General features: G+C 36.0%; 2 long non-coding RNA genes across 2 annotated transcripts in view; both read right to left on the bottom strand.

The window, feature by feature from the left end:
• Positions 1-21,767, bottom strand: part of LOC309656905 — a 260,350-nt gene that overhangs the window by 70,466 nt on the left and 168,117 nt on the right. The gene's annotated exons all lie outside the window — the stretch shown is intronic.
• LOC309656927 lies at positions 538-9,646 on the bottom strand. The gene is made up of 2 exons (XR_014261620.1): positions 4,187-9,646; positions 538-3,869 (listed from the first exon to the last, which is right to left on the bottom strand). It is a non-coding gene; the product is annotated as an uncharacterized lncRNA (long non-coding RNA).

The following is a 21,767-nucleotide window of genomic DNA, read 5'->3' as shown; positions in this document are numbered from 1 at the left end:
CTGGGATTCTCCTACTCTTGCTACCTCCAAGATCTCCTCATCCTTCCTACTTGCCTGAATAAGTGAAAATATCTTCTTAAGGTTATGCAAAGCAATTTACTTCATTTTATCTCACTTCTGTCTTCTAAACAATGCCTTGAAGATTTACCATCACAGAGCAAAAAAGCCCACTTTGGTATTTTTCTTAACAAGGAGTATATGCCCAAGCGAATTATTTTGTTTCTCACTTCGGAAGCAGAAATTCAGATGGCGAGTTCTACAAAGTAATTTCTTTTTCTCTACTATCACAGATAAGGAACCTAATGTTGAAGACTGGACGCAACCATAAGAAATCTGCACATTAGGCAGTAGATTAAACGGAGTCCTTAAAAATTTCCATCAGTGGAGAGAACTTTCTACTTTAGAAGGAAAATGAAGCCAGCAGGTTGAATTGTAATAAAAGGGGTAAAAACTGGATCCATTAAGACATATATGTGTGTTCATAATTCTTTATAATATCAAATATATCTTTATCATTGTTTTAAAAATCCTCTCTCTCCAAATCACTTTTAATTAGGTTAGTTTTTGCCTGGCGTAGAATTATTGCCTTCTGTGACCCTACTGAAAAGTACCTCATAAATAGAGCCCCACAAAATCATGTTATTGATTAAATGGAAACAAGACATTCAGTTAACAAGCATTATGCCAGGAAGTTTACAAATTACCAGAGATAGAAAGACATAGTCTCTAATCGCACAAAAGTTACAACCTAGTGGGAAGAAAAACAGGTAAAGAGACAATTATGATACAATATAGAAGGATACCTTACTTCTCTATTATAGAGGTCAGCATGGATGCCATAGGCTCACCTTGAAAGGGCACCCTTAGAAGAAATAGGGAGATCTTCTCAGAGGAGTTGATACCTGTGTTTTGTCCAGGGGTATAGAAAAGAAATTTCTCCAAAGGGATGAGTGCCTAGGCTAGAAAGAACTTAGATATTAGTGATGGCAAGGAGACTGTATTGATTTGGATATTGTCAAGAGAACAATAAAGGCTCTACAGTGCTGATAGCTTTTAAGTTTTCCTAAAATGTCCCAGTTTTCACATGACAGCAATAGAGAACTATTGATGGATTTTAAACAGTGGGTGAGTAAACTCAACAAAGTTTTATTTTAGAAAAATCATATTGGCAGGTATAGAATGGAGACAACCTGAAGGCATAGTGACAAATTAGTAAGACTCTATTGTGTAGTGGGATTGTGGTTGCCTCCCCAGGATCCATATGGAGTAGCCATGGAGACTGCTAAAACTCTCTATCCATCACTAAATGCAACCACCGTTAAAATTCTGATATATAAATACATATGTGTATACTTTTATATAATTAACATATATACTTTTATAATGTGTAATTTGTATATATTTAGGTATAATTTTAAATGTAAATAAATAATAGAACTCAACCCTGAGAATCACACATAAAATTTTTCTGAACTATATCAGGTCATTTAAAATCTCTACACAAAACCTCCCTATGGCTTTCCACCACACACTGAATAGAAACTTGTCTGCCATTCCAACAAAGCACTCCTGATTTGACCAAAAGAGATTTTCTGATCTCATTTCTTTCCACTTTCTACTCACTACTTGGATCAAGTCACTCTGGTGGCCACGACAGAGTAAACTTTCTCTGCTTTTCTCATGGTTAAACCTCCACTACCTAAAAGAGAACCTAATGAGCAATCAACAAACATTTGTTGAATAAATTTTGAATGCGTGTATGTGGTACAAAGCAGCTATCTAATTATAAACACTATTTTTCTGATGTCATATTTATTGGGGAAAAGTTTGTCCAATTGTCCAGAGACTACTCAGACAGAAGTAGGTTTTCTTCCACACTCTGAGCTACTAGCTTTGTCTGAACAACCTCTAGGGCCATACTGATGTCATCCCATCTTAACATTGTTTTAAAGTGCCAAGGTGAGAAACCAAGAAAAATTTGGGACAGAAACTGACAAATCTATAATGGCACAAGCATTTACTGCTTAAAAAGAAATATCTTATCAATTTTGGGCTACATTTACAAGGATTACTTTTCAGTGAAACAATGAAAAAAGATACTATATCATTGCTGTCCTTAAACATCACTGTCGTTTAAAACATCACACTTTCTTGCTGGTTTCTAAGAATAAATGTTATAAAAGCCACACTCTCAGGGAGGTACAATCAATTGGTCAGATTAAGCTTAACTGACAAATAGTTATCAAAATATGTAATTCATATGGTATAGGCCAAAGTTGTGGCACAGGTAGTAACTGGTATAGCTGTCCAAATGACAAGAATGCCATGTGTCTGGACTACTTTCTTAGGTTTGGTTAATGAAACATGGAAGGGACAAGAGGGAGGAGAAATTAATATTAAAGGTGTAGATGCCAGTGTGCATTTAAACAGGTTCCCTGAAAAAGGAATTGGCCAGCCAGGCTTAAAATTTGAAAATGTTGATTAGTAAAAAGTCATTTGAAACTGAAAAGGGTCAGGATATGAAGGGTCTTAAATCAGGTCAGGATACATAAATAAAAATTTCTGAATGATTGACTTATGCAGACTGAAAGCTGCAGGGATTTCTGTCATTGCCCCCTATCACCTGTCTTACGATCTGTACTAACCTACTACTCAAATTATATTTGATCTTCCCTAAAAGTCTATGGTAATGTATAAACAGTACACAAAATTCATATTCAGGGGTAGATTGAAAAGACTTGTGTAGAATACACAAAAAAATAGAAAAAACAAAGGGTACTAACTGTAAAATGAATTTTTAATAAAAGATATGCTACATAAAGTTTATAGTTTATAGCTGAAATTTAACTTCTATGAGTATGTGGTGGGCTTACTGCAGAAAGTATACTGTCTAGGTTATATGTAAAAAGTGCTATAAAGAAATGTATTCATAGTTTATTAACTGGAAGAATTAAAAGTTCATGGTCGAGGAAACACAAGCTTTAAATGATACATTAAACAAGATGGACTTAATTGATATTTATAGGACATTCCATCCAAAAACAACAGAATACACTTTCTTCTCAAGTGCTCATGGAACATTCTCCCGTAGAGATCATATCTTGGGTCACAAATCAAGCCTTGCTAAACTTAAGAAAATTGAAAACGTATCAAGCATCCTTTATGACAACAACACTATGAGACTAGATATCAATTACAGGAAAAAATCTGTAAAAAATACAAACACATGGAGGCTAAACAGTGTACACTACTAAATAACCAAGAAATCACTGAAGAAATCAAAGAGGAAATCAGAAAGTACCTAGAAACAATGACAGTGAAAACACGACGACCCAAAACCTATGGGATTCAGCAAAAGCAGTTCTAAGAGGGAAGTTTATAGCAATACAATCCTACCTCAAAAACAAGAAACCCCTCAAATAAACAACCTAACCTTACACCTAATTCAATTAGAGAAGAACAAAAAAAAATCCCAAAGTTACCAAGAGGAAAGAAATCATAAAGGTCAGTTCAGAAATAAATGAAAAAGAAATGAAGAAAACAATAGCAAAGATCAATAAAACTAAAAGCTGGTTCTTTGAGAAGATAAACAAAATTGATAAACCATTAGGCAGACTCATCAAGATAAAAAGGGAGAAGACTCAAATCAATAGAATTAGACACGAAAAAGGAGAAGTAACAACTAACACTGCAGAAATAGAAAGATCATGAGAGATTACTACAAGCAACTATATGCCAATAAAATGGACAACCTGGAAGAAATGGACAAATTCTTAGAAAAGCACAACCTTCCGAGACTGAACCAGGAAGAAATAGCAAATATAAACAGACCAATCACAAGCACTGAAATTGAGAATGTGATTAAAAACCTTCCAACAGGGCTTCCCTGGTGGCGCAGTGGTTGAGAGTCTGCCTGCCAATGCAGGGGACGCGGGTTTGAGCCCTGGTCTGGGAGGATCCCACATGCCGCAGAGCGACTGGGCCCGTGAGCCACAACTACTGAGCCTGAGCGTCTGGAGCCTCTGCTCCGCAACAAGAGAGGCCGCGATAGTGAGAGGCCCGCGCACTGCGATGAAGAGTGGCCCCCACTCGCCGCAACTGGAGAAAGCCCTCACACAGAAACGAAGACCCAACACAGCCAAAAATAAACATAATAAATAAATAATAAAAAAAACAAAAAAACAACCTTCCAACAAACAAAAGCCCAGGACCAGATGGCTTCACAGGCAAATTCTACCAAACATTTAGAGAAGAGCTAACACCTATCCTTCTCAAACTATTCCAAAATACAGCAGAGGGAGGAACACTGTCAAACTCATTCTACAAGACCACCATCATCCTAATACCAAAACCTGACAAAGATGTCACAAAGACAGAAAACTACAGGCCAATATCACTGATGAACATAGATGCAAAAATCCTCAACAAAATACGAGCAAATAGAATCCAACAGCACATTAAAAGTATCGTATTCCATGATCAAGTGGGGTTCATCCCAGGAATGCAAGGATTCTTCAATATACAGAAATCAATCAATGTGATACCCCATATTAACAAATTGAAGGGGAAAAACCATATGACCATCTCAATAGATGCAGAAAAACTTTCAACAAAATTCAACACCCATTTATGATAAAACCCTCCAGAAAGTAGGTATAGAGGGAACTTACCTCAACATAATAAAGGCCATATATGACAAACCCACAGCCAACATCATCCTCAATGGTGAAAAACTGAAACCATTTCCACTAAGATCAGGAACAAGACAAGGTTGCCCACTCTCACCACTATTATTCAACATAGTTTAGGAAGTATTAGCCACAGCAATCAGAGAAGAAAAAGAAATAAAAGGAATCCAAATCGGAAAAGAAATAGTAAAGCTGTCACTATTTGCAGATGACATGATACTATACATAGAGAATCCTAACGATGTTACCAGAAAACTCTTAGAGCTAATCAATGAATTTGGTAAAATAGAAGGATACAAAATAATGCACAGAAATCTCTTTCATTCCTATACACTCATGATTAAAAATCTGAAAGTGAAATGAAGGAAACATTCCCATTTACCATTGCAACAAAAAGAATACAATACCTAGGAATAAACCTACCTAAGGAGACAAAAGACATGTATGCAGAAAACTATAAGACACTGATGAAAGAAATTAAAGATGATACAAACAGATGGAGAGATATACCATGTTCTTGGATTTGAAGAAACAACATTGTGAAAATGACTATACTACCCAAAGCAATCTACAGATTCAATGCAATCCCTATCAAACTACCAATGGCATTTTTCACAGAACTAGAACAAAAAAATTTCACAATCTGTATGGAAACAAAAAACACCCTGAATAGCCAGAGCAACCTTGAGAAAGAAAAACGGTGCTGGAGGAATCAGGCTCCCTGACTTCAGACTATATTACAAAGCTACAGTAATCAAGACAGCAAGGTACTGGCACAAAAACAGAAATATAGATCAATGAAACAGGATAGAAAGCCCAGAGATAAATCCATGCGCCTATGGTCACCTAATTCTGATAAAGGAGGCAAGAATATACAATGGAGAAAAGACAGCCTCTTCAATACGTGGTGCTGGGAAAACTGGACAGCTACATGTAAAAGAATGAAATTACAACACTCCCTAACACCATACACAAAAAATAAACTCAAAATGGCTTAAAGACCTAAATGTAAGGCCAGACACTATCAAACTCTTAGAGGAAAACATAGGCAGAACACTCTATGACATAAATCACAGCAAGATCCTTTCTGACCCACTTCCTAGAGAAATGAAAATTAAAAAAGTAAACAAGTGGGACCTAATAAACAAATGGGACCTAATGAAACTTCAAAGCTTTTGCACAGCAAAGGAAACCATAAACAAGATGCAAAGACAACCCTCAGAATGGGAGAAAATATTTGCAAATGAAGCAACGGACAAAGGATTAACCTCCAAAATTTACAAGCAGCTCATGCAGCTCGATATCCAAAAAACAAACAACCCAATCCAAAAATGGGCAGAAGACCTAAACAGACATTTCTCCAAAGAACATATACAGATTGCCAACAAACACATGAAAGAATGCTCAACATAATTAATCATTACAGAAATGCAAATCAAAACTACAATGAGATATCATCTCACACTGGTCAGAATGGCCATCATCAAAAAATCTACAAACAATAAATGCTGGAGAGGCTTCCCTGGTGGCACAGTGGTTGAGAATCCGCCTGCCAATGCAGGGGACACGGGTTCGAGCCCTGGTTTGGGAAGATCCCACATGCCACGGAGCCACTAGGCCCATGAGCCACAACTACTGAGCCTGCCCATCTGGAGCCTGTGCTCCGGAACAAGAGAGGCCGTGATAGTGAGTGGCCTGCACACCACGATGAAGAGTGGCCCCCACTTGCCACAACTAGAGAAAGCCCTTGCACAGAAACGAAGACCCAACACAGCCAAAAATTAAAAAATAAAATAAATGTTAAAAAAAAAAACTACATGAAGATGTGCTTATAGAAGTGAGAAGCATTATTTAAAAATAAATAAATAAATAAATAAATGCTGGAGAGAGTGTGGAGAAAAGGGAACCCTCTTGCACTGTTGGTGGGAATGTAAATTGATACAGCCACTATGGAGACCAGTATGGAGGTTCCTTAAAAAGCTAAAAATAGAACTACCATATGACCCAGCAATCCCATTACTGGGCATATACCCTGAGAAAACCATAATTCAAAAAGAGTCAGGTACCACAATGTTCATTGCAGCTCTATTTACAATAGCCAGGACATGGAAGCAACCTAACTGTCCATCGACAAATGAATGGATAAAGAAGATGTGGCACGTATATACAATGGAATATTATTCAGCCATAAAAAGAAATGAAATTGAGTTGTTTGTAGTGATGTGGATGGACTTAGCGTCTGTCATACAGAGTGCAGTAAGTCAGAAAGAGAAAAAGAAAAACTGTATGCTAACACATATATATGGAATCTAAAAAAAAAAAAAAACAGAAATGGTTCTAATGTACCTAGGGGCAGGACAGGAATAAAGACGCAGACATAGAGAATGGACTTGAGGACACAGGGAGGGGGAAGGGCCAGCTGGGATGAAGTGAGAGGTGAATGGACATATATAGACTACCAAATGTAAAATCTATAGCTAGTGGTAAGCAGACTCATAGCACAGGGAGATCAGCTCAGTGCTTTTTGACCACCCAGAGGGATGGGATAGGGAGGGTGGGAGGGAGATGAAAGAGGGACGAGATACGGGGCTATATGTATCCTGACGTATGGCTGATTCACTTTGTTATAAAGCAGAAACTAACACACCATTATAGAGCAATTATACCGCAATAAAGATGTTGAAAAAAAAAAAAAGTTTATTGTCAGAGTGGAGTTTTAAAGCTCTCTGATTTTTAAATTTTGGTGATGGTTTTATATCCTAATCTCCCTTTACTTAACTTACAGTTAAGATTCTACAACATTAAAACATATTAATTGATCTGTTTTTCCTTTTCCTTTCTTCCCTTCTCCCTTCCTTCTTCCTTCCCTCCCTCCCACTCCCTCCCTCCCCTTTCCTTCCTTCCTTCCTCCCTCCCTCCTCCTTTCCTTCCTTTTTCTTTCTTTCTTTCTCTTTCTTCTTTCTTTCTCTCTCTGTCTCTCTGTCTCTCTCTCTCACACACATTCTCTCTATTGAATAAGAGAAGCATAGCTTCCCAAGCACTGTGCATTCCACAGTGCATTGCAAATTTGTTGAAATTTAGATTATTTTTCACACTCAATCAAAAATTTACGTCTGTAATTGTAGTTGAACATTGAAAATTCCTGTATTTAAAAATCACTATTTTGGCCTTTAAAGCTTTATTTTTAGCATCCACCATCAAAGAAATCTCTGTAACATTTATAACAGTGAACGTCTCCCCTGAATAACACATTTAATCATCCCAGGTAGTTTTATTACTTCAGTCAATTTTCTCTCATAATTATCAGTGAAGTTATTTTTATGTGAATTTAAAATCTTTAGCTTTGCTTTTGATTTCATGTACTCCTATTTTTCACATTTTTATTATGCTTGTAAGATTTTATGGATAATATCCACAAGCAGAAAACAGCTCAGTAGCAGCAATACCATATAGGTATAGGATGTCTCTCTCTGACCTTCCCATTGGAGCATTTCAGTCTGTGAGATTAATACTTCAGTAATAGTGTATTTATCATTATTCTTTATTTGGCCATGGATGTTTCTATTGTACTGGATTAATCTACTGATATTAGGAACTGCACGTATTTAATAGCACTAGTTAAAATCCTTGGAAAAAAATGATACAAAAAAGATTATTTTCCTACAAAGACCTATCAAAATAAACAAATTTAAAATAAAATCCTAAAATATTCAGCATGGTAAGTGAATACTTTGAAGCATGTAAGATATCACAGAAACACTGCCTTAGACTATTTCAGCAACAAGAATGTGATGTTCAAGTAATATGTTGTTCTATTCTCTGAGAAGCTATCTATATGTAAAACTAAACCATAGACAATCTTATTAAGCGGTGTATAGATAATACCATGCACATACTACAATGGTTAAATTCTGAAAATACCAAATATCAGCAAAGATGTAGAGCAACAGGAATTCACAAACAGTGCTTGTAGAAGTGAAAATTTGTACAACAAGTTTGGAAAACTGACATACCCTAAGACCAAAAAGTTCACATAGATATGCAGAAATTCATACTATGTGAAACAAAAGACATGTACCACAATGTTTATAGCAACATTCACAAGAGACAAAAACTGGAAACACCCACACATTTGTTAACAGCAAAATGGATAAATTAATTGTAGTGTATTTACACAGTGGAATACTCTGCAACAGAAAATGATCAAAGTATTACCACATAAAACAATGTGGATCAATCTCTCAAATGCCTTGTTGGGCAAAAGAAAAGAAACATATACAAAGAATATGCACCATATGATTCCATTAGTATAAAATTCCAAGAGAGCCAAAACAAAACATGATGTTAAAAGTCAGTGTTGTTGATCATTTGTATTGGAGAGGGGGGAGCAATTAAAAAGAGCATGAGGGGGGCACCTGGGTTGTTGGAAATGTTCTCTTTTTTGAGCTAGATTGTGATCTCTCAGGCAGATTTAGTTTGTGATAATTCATCGAGCTGTGTACACTTTTGATTTGCTTATAAGATGATTTTCAATATGTACCTTATACTGTGATAAAAAAGCTTATTAAACATTGATTCATGCATAATATTTAGACAATATTATGATTTGTATGTTAGTGAAGAATTGTTATGACTAGTAGAGCAACACTGGTGTATACTCGAGGAAAATCTTTATCAACATTTAAAAATATTTGGCATGCAAAACTCAAATGTATTCAACATTCACATGAGCAGGAAATTTCAACTAAGAAAGCTCAATAATACACTTGTTAACCAATAACAATAGAATTTACTGATTTACATAATAGTCACAATCTTAAAATAGAATATAAAAAGAATTCTATCTGAATTTTTGTCAATGCTTAGAAAGGAGTTTCTGTCAGAGAAAAAGTCTGCAGTCTCTTGTTACTGCTTGCTTCTGTAAAAAAATCTTGTCATGGTTGGTGACTATAAGAAAGGAAAGATAATCATAAAAAAGTGATTAATAGTAGTATTTTTTATCATTCCAAAACTCGTATTTACTTGTTTATACCGAAAGCACTGCAGGTATGCTTAAATTCCATAATTGTTTTATAGATTTGTACGCCAGTAAACTGCTTTGGATTTTGGCTATAATCCAGGGGTGGAAGCAGTTCGAATAACCCTTCCAAAATATTTCTCCCGCGAGTAGACGGAGGTTGTATTAATAGGATTTGCCAAAGGACTGTATCATTATTAATCAAGGTAAGTAGCATGTTTGCATGTTTATTATAAAGGATACAACTCAGGAACACCAAATAGACGAGATACATGGGGTGAGGCATGGAAGTTGAAAGACACAGCACTCCCAAGCCCTATTTGGAAATGTCACCCTCCAGGAACTTCAATGTGTTCACCAACCCACAATTTCATAGAATTGTATTTTAACATTGAGGGGAAAAAAACCCCAAAACAAACAAAAAAACCCTGATAACCTGATATAACAAAAGTAATGTTCACAGGTGGAAGTTCAATATTCTTACTGAAAAAAAAAGTATTTGGAATTTTTTTGCAAATGCAATATTTCAATTTTTAACATATTTTACAGAATTTGATAATTTATTTTATAACTATGTAACATAAGGAAAGTATGTATATATGTACAGTTGATCCTTGAACAACACTGGTATGAACTGCACAGGTCCACTTATACATGGATTTTTTTCAATAAATATGTACTACAGTACTACATGATCTTCAGTTGGTTGAATCCACACTTACAGAACCACAGATTCGAAGATCAATTGTAAAGTTATATGTGGATTTCCACTGCACAGGGGTCAGTGCCCCTAATACCTGGGTTGTTCATGGGCCAAATGTATTTTTTTATCAAGTTCAATATAGAATTATGCAGATCTCTTCCAGTTTACCATATGAATATTATCATTTTTTAAGCATGTCAGAATGTGAAAGTTTTACAAAGCACTACTATAGAGAGTTTAGGCATAATTCCCTTCACATAGGTGTAAACAGGTCCAACCCATGATAGATTTTGAATGAGTTTTTCTTGCTAGATCATTTTCCATTTTGTTGTCTCCATCATTTTCCTAAATTCTCCATCTCAAAATTATCTTTATTCAAAAATCTAGGAAAGTAGGATTTTTGTTTTATTCACTACTTTACACCATTTCCTATAACACAGCTAGTGATTAAAAAATGAATTGGGTTGAATACTTTGTCTAATGAATGTAAAAATGATTTGTCTGATTTGACTACAGTTTTCTCGAGCTGCTAGTTTCAGAAACATTTCAGAGAATAAATGAAAATTAGACATTTCCTACATGTCAACTATAGAGAATGAGGCGTACTATTTCAATATTTCTGTTAGTTAAATGAAGACATTTTCTCATTCTTAAGTAAACTTAAGTGAGCCTTGACAGGTTTCCATGAACCTTACTAGTGTTCTGTTTCCTTATTTTCTCTCTCATGCTTGCTTTCAACATTGACATTATTTTGTACTTGCTTCCCTTTCTAGTAGTTTTTAACAGGACTTCTTTCATAAATCCTTTCAGATCCAAGAGCTAATTGAATCCTGAAGACTACAGCATTGTGGTAAGGGTTTAAAATTAAATGAACTTTGTTCCTTATGCTTATGTTTACAGATACAAACTGGAGAAAATGCATGAGTACAGCTAAGCAACCTAAATAGATGAAAAGTAGATTCTTTGCTTTTCTTTCTCTAGTTGTTTCAGCACACAGAATATCTGGGAGCATCAAGATTTATACCCTTTTCAGAAAGCTGATAGAATTAGTAGTTGCTTTTCAGAAGTAATTATCAAGGACAGCTAAAATCCAGTCTCTTGCATCTTCGATCATGTCCAAAGCCTAAATCTCATGAAAGCTCTTTAAGTCAGACCCAGAAGCTTATGAGAATTTTCCTAACCAAAAGAAAAAAGTCTTAGCCTTTTCTGAGGAAGACAAACAAAATGATTTTTTGCAGGCAGTCTGCAAAAATATGCTTCATGTAATTATGGTATGTACAGATACTTCATAGATCCAATTTACAGTCTTCGAACTTAACTTTAGAAGATTTATGTAATTCGTTATCAGTTTAAACTAAATTAATTTAAACTACTAGCCTTAAAAAGAAATCTTTTCTTGTCCTTTATACACATCCAGCCTATGCTGCCCTCAATGACCTCAGACCAATGACTCTTTCCATTAAATGAAAGTTTAAAAAAAAAAAAAAAGAACCATTTTAAAATCCAAGTTAGATGAGTAATAGTAAACTTTATCCTGTCATTTTTACTATTGAAACTTATGGCTACAGAAGGCTGCTCAGGGATATTCTGTTTTTAGAGAGTTAAATCAAGGTTGGTAGCCTGTGTGGAAGTAGACATCCTAGAGTCTTGTAAAGAATCTCCTTCCTGATGGGTGGTTACACATGGAAGATTTTTGGAAAAGTAAGTTTTGTTTTCTTCCTAAGTGAGAATAGCTCATGAGTGTCTCTGTTAATTCGAAGAAACTATGAATCTTGAACACACCTGAAAAGATACAGGTTGTTATTTTATGTCACAAATGCTTTACTGTTGTAATCTATGCATATGTAAATGTTATTTTTTAATTGACATTCATCTTTAAAGAGGATGAACTTTAAAATATTCAACAACTTTTACAAAACATATTAAAGACTGTTGTCTTTCAGTTTTCATGTTCAGCTTCTGTCTCTTCCTAGTTCTGTTTATGGTCCAAATTTTTAAATGATATACTTAAGATGGATCATACCAAATAGAATTGTCATATCATTTCAAGTCATTTTAATATAAACTTTCTTCTATGAAAAGATTATTTTAACTTTTGGGGAGGGGTTTTAGTGAGGATGTTTGACACAATCCACATTTTATATAATGATATCATGAGTGTAAAAATGGATAATATCACCTAGTTTTTCAATCATCAGGCAATTCATAAAGAATTTTAAAAAAGTAAGAATCCGTTTTTGTTTAAAAGACTTTTGAAAGAGATTCACTACAACTTTCTCACTGTCAGAAAATATTTTACTACTCGCTAACTCAGATCCATCATGCTTAATATTAAGCCTAGTTTCTCTTGCTCTGTCTTCAATATAAGAAAAATATTGATTACCATACTTTCACAAAGCTCTTCATATATTTGAAGGTTTATTAAATCATTCCTTCTTCAATAGTTTTTTATTGTTCTATACTTTATTTAACTCATCTCTTTCCTTGGAACACTTTCCTATTTTACATTCCTTATTTTGGAATTTCACTTTTTAGCTGATAAAAATTCATAATACAATGACAATAAGAAGATTTCTGGACTAATATTAAATACTATAATCATTGACAAAAGGTGCATAATATTTTATTGTATTGTATTGCAATTAATAAGGTTATTGCTGATGTTCTTTCCTTTCCTTTTTCTCCTTGCCATGTTTTCTAAAGACAGTTGACCTTTTCAACTTTTCCTTATAGTACACTCCTAAACAGTGGCTAATCTTAACACTTATTGAAGAGCAATAAAGTTTTGTTAAGTAAAGGAATATATATTCTCAAAACTATTTTTGATAACTTTTCCTCTTTTATAATATCCCTTTTATATCTTACAATCTATATTTTATTATCAAGTAAGGATGTTTTGCCCATTCCCTCCTAGCTCACCAAGATAGAGTATTTTAATACTCTCTAACATTTTGTACGTTTGGATTTGAAAATTTACAACAGGAGGGCATTGTTATTCCTTTTGTTTTTGGATATTTCTCCTGCAATTTGAGTTACCTGGTTGGTAGAGCTTGAAAAAGAATTTTCTTTCTAAATATAGAGACTTCAAATAGAGGTAAATAGAATGCCGTACTTTTAAACTATTTTTCATCATTGTTATAAAATTATATTAAATATAACATTTAAAATAGTTATTCAATTAACACATAATTAAGAGTAACATTTAAAATCAGAACAAATATTTGATTATTGTTCACCAGAGCTAAATAAAATTATATATAAACATATAAGCACATATACATACACACAAACACATATATATGTATATATATATTGAGACTATTAGTTTCTCATATTCAATGTCCCCTTCTTCTGCAGTTAACAGACCCAAAGTTATTTCAGTATTGCAATATGCTCAGCTTAGAGCTGACATTCTCTGGTCTTCCTTGATGCTAAATGTGCCATGTGACTGTGTCTGTTCACAAAAATATTTAGAAAAATTAGTTAGGTAAGTAGTAGCCATTTGGAAAATACTTTTTGGTCCTTTCTTTCTGCTGCCTGGAATGAAATGGAATGGAGTTCCAATACCCACTTTGGACATAAAATAATCTGGAACACGGAAACCACTGCTATGGAAGAAAGAGCTGAAGGATGGAAGGTGCCTATGTTTCTGATTGCCATAGAGTCACTCCCTGTTTCTGTCTTTGTTTATGTGAGAGAAAATATAATCTTATGTTTAAGACATTTATTAAGAGTCAGGAAATGCAATCAAAAGATCAGGGAACAAAAATGAAGGCTTTATTCCTTAGGTAAAATTATCAACTACAGTGGACCCTGTGGAGCCTTGCTTAGATTCTGCCTCAGCACTGAAAAAGGTATTCCCCTCACTGCTGGGACTGCAGTCAGCTGGTAGTCATCAGATGCTGCCAACTCCAGGAATTGCCCTTTGCAAGAAAGAGTCACCCTACCTTAGGGTCACACGCCTTTCTTGGGAGCAACTTGCATTCAATGACTGGTTAACGCGGGGGTGTAAAGCAATGCCTCAATGCCTCAACTAGAGAAACTCAAGACCATTCCCACTTCAGAGCTCTCAGTGGTGCCTGCAGGGGCTTCTGTCAAGCTTTCATGGAAGCCTGGCTTTTTCCTCTGCCCATACTTTCTTCCTCCCCTTCTACCACAGGCTGTGATAGTCAGAGTAGCCCCTAATAAACTTCCTGCACAAGAATCTCCACCTCAGAATCTGCTTCCAAAAAAAACCAATCTTCAGTAGTATTAATAGAAGGGTTAAAGATTAAAGTGTAATATAGAGAACCTGGTTGCCATGGTGAGATGAGCATTAGTGTTAACTGAAAAAATTTCTTATCTCTCATAAATGTACATATTATTTGGACTTTGATATAGAGACCAAAGCAAATAAAAATAGGAAGAGTTAAAAGCAATGTTTCAGACGTACAGAAGAAACTAGTGGTTAGCACTGGGGAGGGGTGAGATAAGGGTACGGGATTAAAAGACACAAACCAGTATGTAAAATAAATAAGCAACAAGGATATATTGTACAGCACAGGGAAATATAGCTATTATTTTGTAATAACTTTAAATGGAGTATAAACTCTGAAAATACTGAATCACTATGTTGTACACCTGAAACTAATATAATATTTTAAATCAACTATACATCAATTATAAAATATAAAAATAATAAAATAAAAGTAATGTTTCATTTTCCATTTGTTATTGAAGAATTTTCTGAGTATTATTTATCATGCACATGTAAAATTTTATTTAAAAATTAACAACAGAAGTCAATGAAATTCAATGAATTTTTGAGCATTGTGTTAAAATTAATGCAGATCACTATGCACTGAGAAAAAACATGACGTTTAAAACAAGTCTCTTAACCATGGAGAAGTTCATGATTGGATAAGTGGAGCTGGCATATAAATAATCTTCAAAATGATATTCACAAACCTATTATCAGTATCTCTAGAAAAAAATCAACAGAAAACCTAGTTATTCCAAAGATATCCATGTTCCCTTTCTTCTTCTGAACTTATATACATGTTAGCAGAGCATTTGAGTAGCCATAATAAAGATTGCGTTTTCCAGCCTTCTTTGCAGGTATATGTGTTTCCATGACTATGTTTTCCACAATGATGTGTGCACAGAAGTATAGTGTAGCACTGTCTAGTTTCTTCATTGAGATGACTGGCATATGTCCATTGCCTCTTTTGTAGCTACCCTTCCTGCTAGCTGGAATGTGACTAATATGGTTAGAGCTGGAGTGGATCTTTAGACCATTGAGTGACCTTGGAGTGGAAGACACACATAGCAGTGCTAAAAATAGAAGGACCTGAGGTCTCTGGCACCGTGAAGCACCTAACTAGCCCTGGACTCCTACTCCAGTTTCTGATGTTGGGAACTGAATCCTAACAGCTATAAAGGAAAAGAACATGACACATCTTATTTATAAAGTATTTTCTCCACAAGCATATAAAAATGTTCTCAAATATGAAAGGGTATATTCAATTCATTTAGTTAGTACCAAAGGCTCGTTTCTCTTTATTTTAGTGTTATGTTAATGTACAAAGCACACATGTCACATTACTGGATCTCTCTATACTGAACCAGGCACACCCAAGGGTGAAGTTTGCTCTTCAAGTCAACTGGAATGGTAACCCTTACTACTACTATTCTTGCCTCAACTTACTACATTTTTAAAGTAATATTCTGTGGATAAAGAAGATGTGGTACATATATACAATGGAATATAACTCAGCCATAAAAAAAGAACAAAATAATGCCATTTGCAGCAACATGGATGGACCTAGAGATTGTCATACTGGGTGCAGTAAATCAGACAAAGACAAATATCATATGATATTGCTTGTATGTGGAATCTAAAAAAATGGTACAAATGAACTTATCTACAAAACAGAATTAGAGTAATGGATGTAAAAAACAATCTTATGGTTACCAGTGGGGAAAAGGGGGAAGGGATAAACTGGGAGATTGGGATTGACACATACACACTACTATACATAAAATAGATAACTAATAAGGGCATACTGTATAGCCCAGGGAACTCTACTCAGTACTCTGTAATGGCCTATAAGGGAAAAGAATCTAAAAAGGAGTGGATATATGTATGTGTATAACTGATTCACTTTGCTGTACATCTGAAACTAACACAACATTGTAAATCAACTATACTCTAATAAAATTTTTTAAAAAAATAAAAATTAAAAAAAAGTAATATTCTTAAAATAAATGCTACAGTAAGTACAATTTGCCAGAGGACAGCCTACAACAGTATTCCCTGAAGAAAAACTTAGGTGGGGTCCTCCTGAACATAACAATCAGAGATGTATTTCGCATTCAATTGCATGCTGACAATGAAATAGTGAAAAAAATATCTGATACACAAATGAATAAAAATTTAAAACTTTATTTAAAAACATTTTCCCACATATTTATTAATTCACTCAACAGATACGTATTCAGTGCACATGACGAGAAAGGCACTCATTTACTGTTAACATCAAACTGCTCATAAATCTAGAGTCTTGATATAAGTAACCACTGGGGGAAGTGGCATTTACAAGGGTGTCCATATTTCTTAAGGACATAAATAGTATTTTTTTCCTTCTAAAGGAAAAGTGTTTACAATTGAAAACAGTATTTCTGGCTATTATTAGGAAATGAAGCTTACTCATGCAGACAATTGAAATTTAAGAATTGACAGAGTTTAATGTTGTAGCCCTTGTGGTACATTTCTACTCAAATACAAGTGCATACATCACTGCAATATTAAAGGGCTTGTCTTCCCTGGATGTCAATGAACATTTCTCAGGTAGGCACTGTAGTTATGATTTGATATACATCTGTGTCTGGTACCACTTAATCAAGTTAAGTTTTCCCTTGTCATAAAAGGTTTTGTGAATTTCACAGCAAAGTCGTAATCATGTATTTTTTTTTTAATGCAAAACGACATTTCCATTCTTCTTCAGCAGTTACTGACATTTCCCCTTGAGCCTTCCTAAAGCTCTTTCCCCATAAATATCCTCCCCCTCCGCAAATGGAGTTAAAAGTCATTTTTTTTAAGTTAAAAATCACTGCTATAAAATCAAGGTTTTCTAACTGAGGATGAAAATTATGCTAAACAAATGTGTACATTTCATACAAAAAAAATGTTTGCAGACAAGAGGCCTAAGGTATTACCTAATTCTTCATTTTCCTTTCACAAGTTTAATATCTACTCTGAAAAGCCCTATGTTGTTGAAGTAATATCCATCTTTTCAGTTACAGTTTTTATCACATTAGAAATTGGACAACGATGAAATATTTTATGTTGCCAGAACATATTTTCAGATCATCCAGTGATCTAATAATCACTTGAAGTGCAAATCAATCACTTTTACATGACACAACATTCTAAACAGTAGAACATTCTCTTGTCAACAATTGTTAGATTAAATAAAATCAGCTTTATTTAAACTATTTTCTTTGTGAGCATAGAACATTTTTCATTTCATTGAAATTGGAGACAAAAATAAAAGCCCAGAGGAGCTTCAAGATGGCAGAAGAGTAAGGCGTGAAGATCACCTTCCTTCCCACAAATACATCAGAAATACATCTACACGTGGAACAACTCCTACAGAACACCTACTGAATGCTGGCAGAAGACCTCAGACCTGCCAAAAGACAAGACACTCCCCATGTATCTGGGTAGGGCAAAAGAAAAAAGAAAAAACAGAGACAAAAGAATAGGGATGGAACCTGCACCAGTGGGAGGGAGCTGTGAAGGAGGAAAGGTTTCCACACACTAGGAAGCCCCTTCGCGGGCGGAGACTGCGGGTGGCGGAGGGGGGAAGCTTTGGAGCCACAGAGGAGAGTGCAGCCACAGGGGTGCGGAGGGTAAAGTGGAGAGATGCCCGCACAGAGGATCGGTGCCAACCAGCACTCACCAGCCCGAGAGGCTTGGCTGGTCACCCGCCAGGGCGGGCGGGGGCTGGGAGCTGAGGCTCGGGCTTCGGTCGGATCGCAGGGAGAGGACTGGGGTTGGCGGCGTGAACACAACCTGAAGGGGGCTACAGTGCACCACAGCTAGCCAGGAGGGACTCCAGGAAAAGGTCTGTAACTGCTAAAGAGGCAAGAGGCTTTTCTTGCCTCTTTGTTTCCTGGTGCGTGAGGAGAGAGGATTAAGAGCGCCCGCTTAAAGGAGATACAGAGATGGGCACGAGCCATGGCTATCAGCATGGACCCCAGAGACGGGCATGAGACGCTAAGGCTGCTGCTGCAGCCACCAAGAAGCCTGTGTGCAAGCGTAGGCCACTATCCACACCTCCCCTCCCGGGAGACCATGCAGCCTGCCACTGCCAGGGTCCCGTGATCCAGGGACAACTTCCCCGGGAGAACACATGGCGCGCCTCAGGCTGGTGCAATGTCACGCCGGCCTCTGCCGCCCCAGGCTTGCTCCACGTCAGCACCCCTCCTCCTCCCGGCCGGAGTGAGCCAGAGCCCCCGAATCAGCTGCTCCTTTAACCCCGTCCTGTCTGAGCAAAGAACAGACGCCCTCAGGCGACCTACACGCAGAGGCGGGTCCAAATCCAAAGCTGAACCCCAGGAGCTGTGCGAACAAAGAAGAGAAAGGGAACTCTCTCCCAGCAGCCTCAGGAGCAGTGGATTAAATCTCCACAATCAACTTGATGTACCTGCATCTGTAGAATACCTGAATAGACAACGAATCATCCCAAACTGAGGAGGTGGACTCCGGGAGCAGTGATATATATATATATATATATTTTTTTTTTTTCCCCTTTTTCTCTTTTTCTGAGTGAGTATGTGTATGCTTCTGTGTGTGATTTTGTCTCTATAGCTTTGCTTTTACCATATGTCCTAGGGTTCTATCTGTCCGTTTTCTTTTTTTCTTTCCATTTTTTTTTTTTTGGTATAGTTTTCAGCACTTGTTATCACTGGTGGATTTGGTTTTTGGTTTGGTTCTTCTTTTTTTCTTTCTTTTTTTTAAATACTTTAAAAAATTTTTTTACTAATTACTTTTTGTTTTTTATTTTAATAACTTTTAATTTAATTTAATTTTAACTTTTTTTTTTCTTTCTTTTCTTCTCCTTTTTATTCTGAGCCTTGTGGATGACAGGCTCTTGGTGCTCCAGCCAGGCGTCAGGGCTGTGCCTCTGAGGTGGGAGAGACAAGTTCAGGACATTGGTCAACCAGAGAGCTCCCAGCTCCACGTAATATCAAAGGGCAAAAATCTCCCAGTGATCTCCGTCTCAACACCAAGACCCAGCTCCACTCAATGACCAGCAAGCTACAGCTCTGGACACCCTATGCCAAACAACTAGCAAGACAGGAACACAACCCCACCCGTTAGCAGAGAAGCTACCTAAAATCATAATAAGGTCACAGACACCCCCAACCACCCCATCAGACGTGGACCTGCCCACCAGAAAGACAAGATCGAGCCTCATCCACCAGAACACAAGAACTAGTCCCCTCCACCAGGAAATCTACACAACCCACTGAACCAACCTTAGCCACTGAGGGCAGACACCAAAAACAACGGGAACTACGATCCTGTAGCCTGTGAAAAGGAGACCCCAAACACAGTAAGTTAAGCAAAATGAGAAGACAAACACACAGCAGATGAAGAAGCAAGGTAAAAACCCACCAGACCTAACAAATGAAGAGGAAATAGGCAGTCCACCTGAAAAAGAATTCAGAATAATGATAGAAAAGATGATCCAAAATCTTGGAAATAGAATGGAGAAACTACAAGAAACATTTAACAAGGACCTAGAAGAACTAAAGAGCAAACAAACAATAATGATCAACACAATAAATGAAATTAAAAATCCTCTAGAAGGGATCAATAGCAGAATGACTGAGGCAGAAGAATGGAGAAGTGACCTGGAAGATAAAATAGTGAAAATAACAACTGCAGAGAAGAATAAAGAAAAAAGAATGAAAAGAATTGAGGACAGTCTCAGAGACCGCTGGGACAATATTAAATGCACCAACATTCGAATTACACGGGTCCCAGGAAAGAAGAGAAAATGAAAGGGACTGAGAATATATTTCAAAAGATTATAGTTGAAAAATACCCTAATATGGGAAAGGAAATAGTTAATCAAGTCAAAAAGCACAGAGAGTCTCATACAGGATAAATCAAAGGAGAAACACACCAAGACACATATTAATCAAACTATCTAAAATTAAATACAAAGAAAAAATACTAAAAGCAGCAAGGGAAAAACAGCAAATAACATACAAGGGAATCCCCTTAAGGTTAACAGCTGATCTTTCAGCAGAAACTCTGCAAGCCAGAAGGGAGTGGCAGGACATATTTAAAGTGATGAAAGGGAAAAAACTAAAACCAAGATTACTCTATACAGCAAGGATCTCATTCAGATTTGACAGAGAAATTAAAACCTCTACAGACAAGCAAAAGCTAAGAGAATTCAGCACAACCAAACCAGCTTTACAACAAAATGATAAAGGAACTTCTCTAGGCAGGGAACACAAGAGAAGGAAAAGATCTGCAATAAAAACCCAAAACAATTAAGAAAATGGTAATAGGAACATACATATCGATAATTACCTTAAATGTAAATGGATTAAATGCCAACCAAAAGACACAGACTGGCTGAATGGATACAAAAACAAGACCCGTATATATGCTGTCTCCAAGAGACCCACTTCAGACCTAGGAACACATACAGACTGAAAGTGAGGGTATGGAAAAAGATATTCTATGCAAATAGAAATGAAAAGAAAGCTGGAGTAGCAATTCTCATATCAGAAAAAATAGACTTTAAAACAAAGACTACTACAAGAGACAAAGAAGGACACTACATAATGATCAAGGGATCAATCCAAGAAGAAGATATAACAATCGTAAATATTTATGCACCCAACATAGGAGCACCTCAATACATAAGGCAAATACTAACAGCCATAAAAGGGGAAATCGACAGTAACACAATAATAGTAGGGGACTTTAACAGCCCACTTTCACCAATGGACACGTCATACAAAATGAAAATAAATAAGGGAACACAAGCTTTAAATGATACATTAAACAGGGTGGACTTAATTGATATTTATAGGACATTCCATCCAAAGACAACAGAATACACTTTCTTCTCAAGTGCTCATGGAACATTCTCCAGGATAGATCATATTCTGGGTCACAAATCAAGCCTTGGTAAATTTAAGAAAATTGAAATCATATCAAGTATCTTTTCTGACCACAATGCTATGAGACTAGATATCAATTACAGGAAAAAATCTGTAAAAAATACAAACACATGGAGGCTAAACAGTACAGTACTGAATAATCAACAGATCACTGAAGAAATCAAAG

This window comes from Balaenoptera physalus (assembly GCF_965194825.1).
Source record: "Balaenoptera physalus genome assembly, chromosome: 3".
Classification (NCBI taxonomy): Eukaryota; Metazoa; Chordata; class Mammalia; order Artiodactyla; family Balaenopteridae; genus Balaenoptera; species Balaenoptera physalus.
The sequence above is the reverse complement of the archived record's forward strand: the minus strand, read 5'-3'. Positions and strand labels throughout refer to the sequence as shown.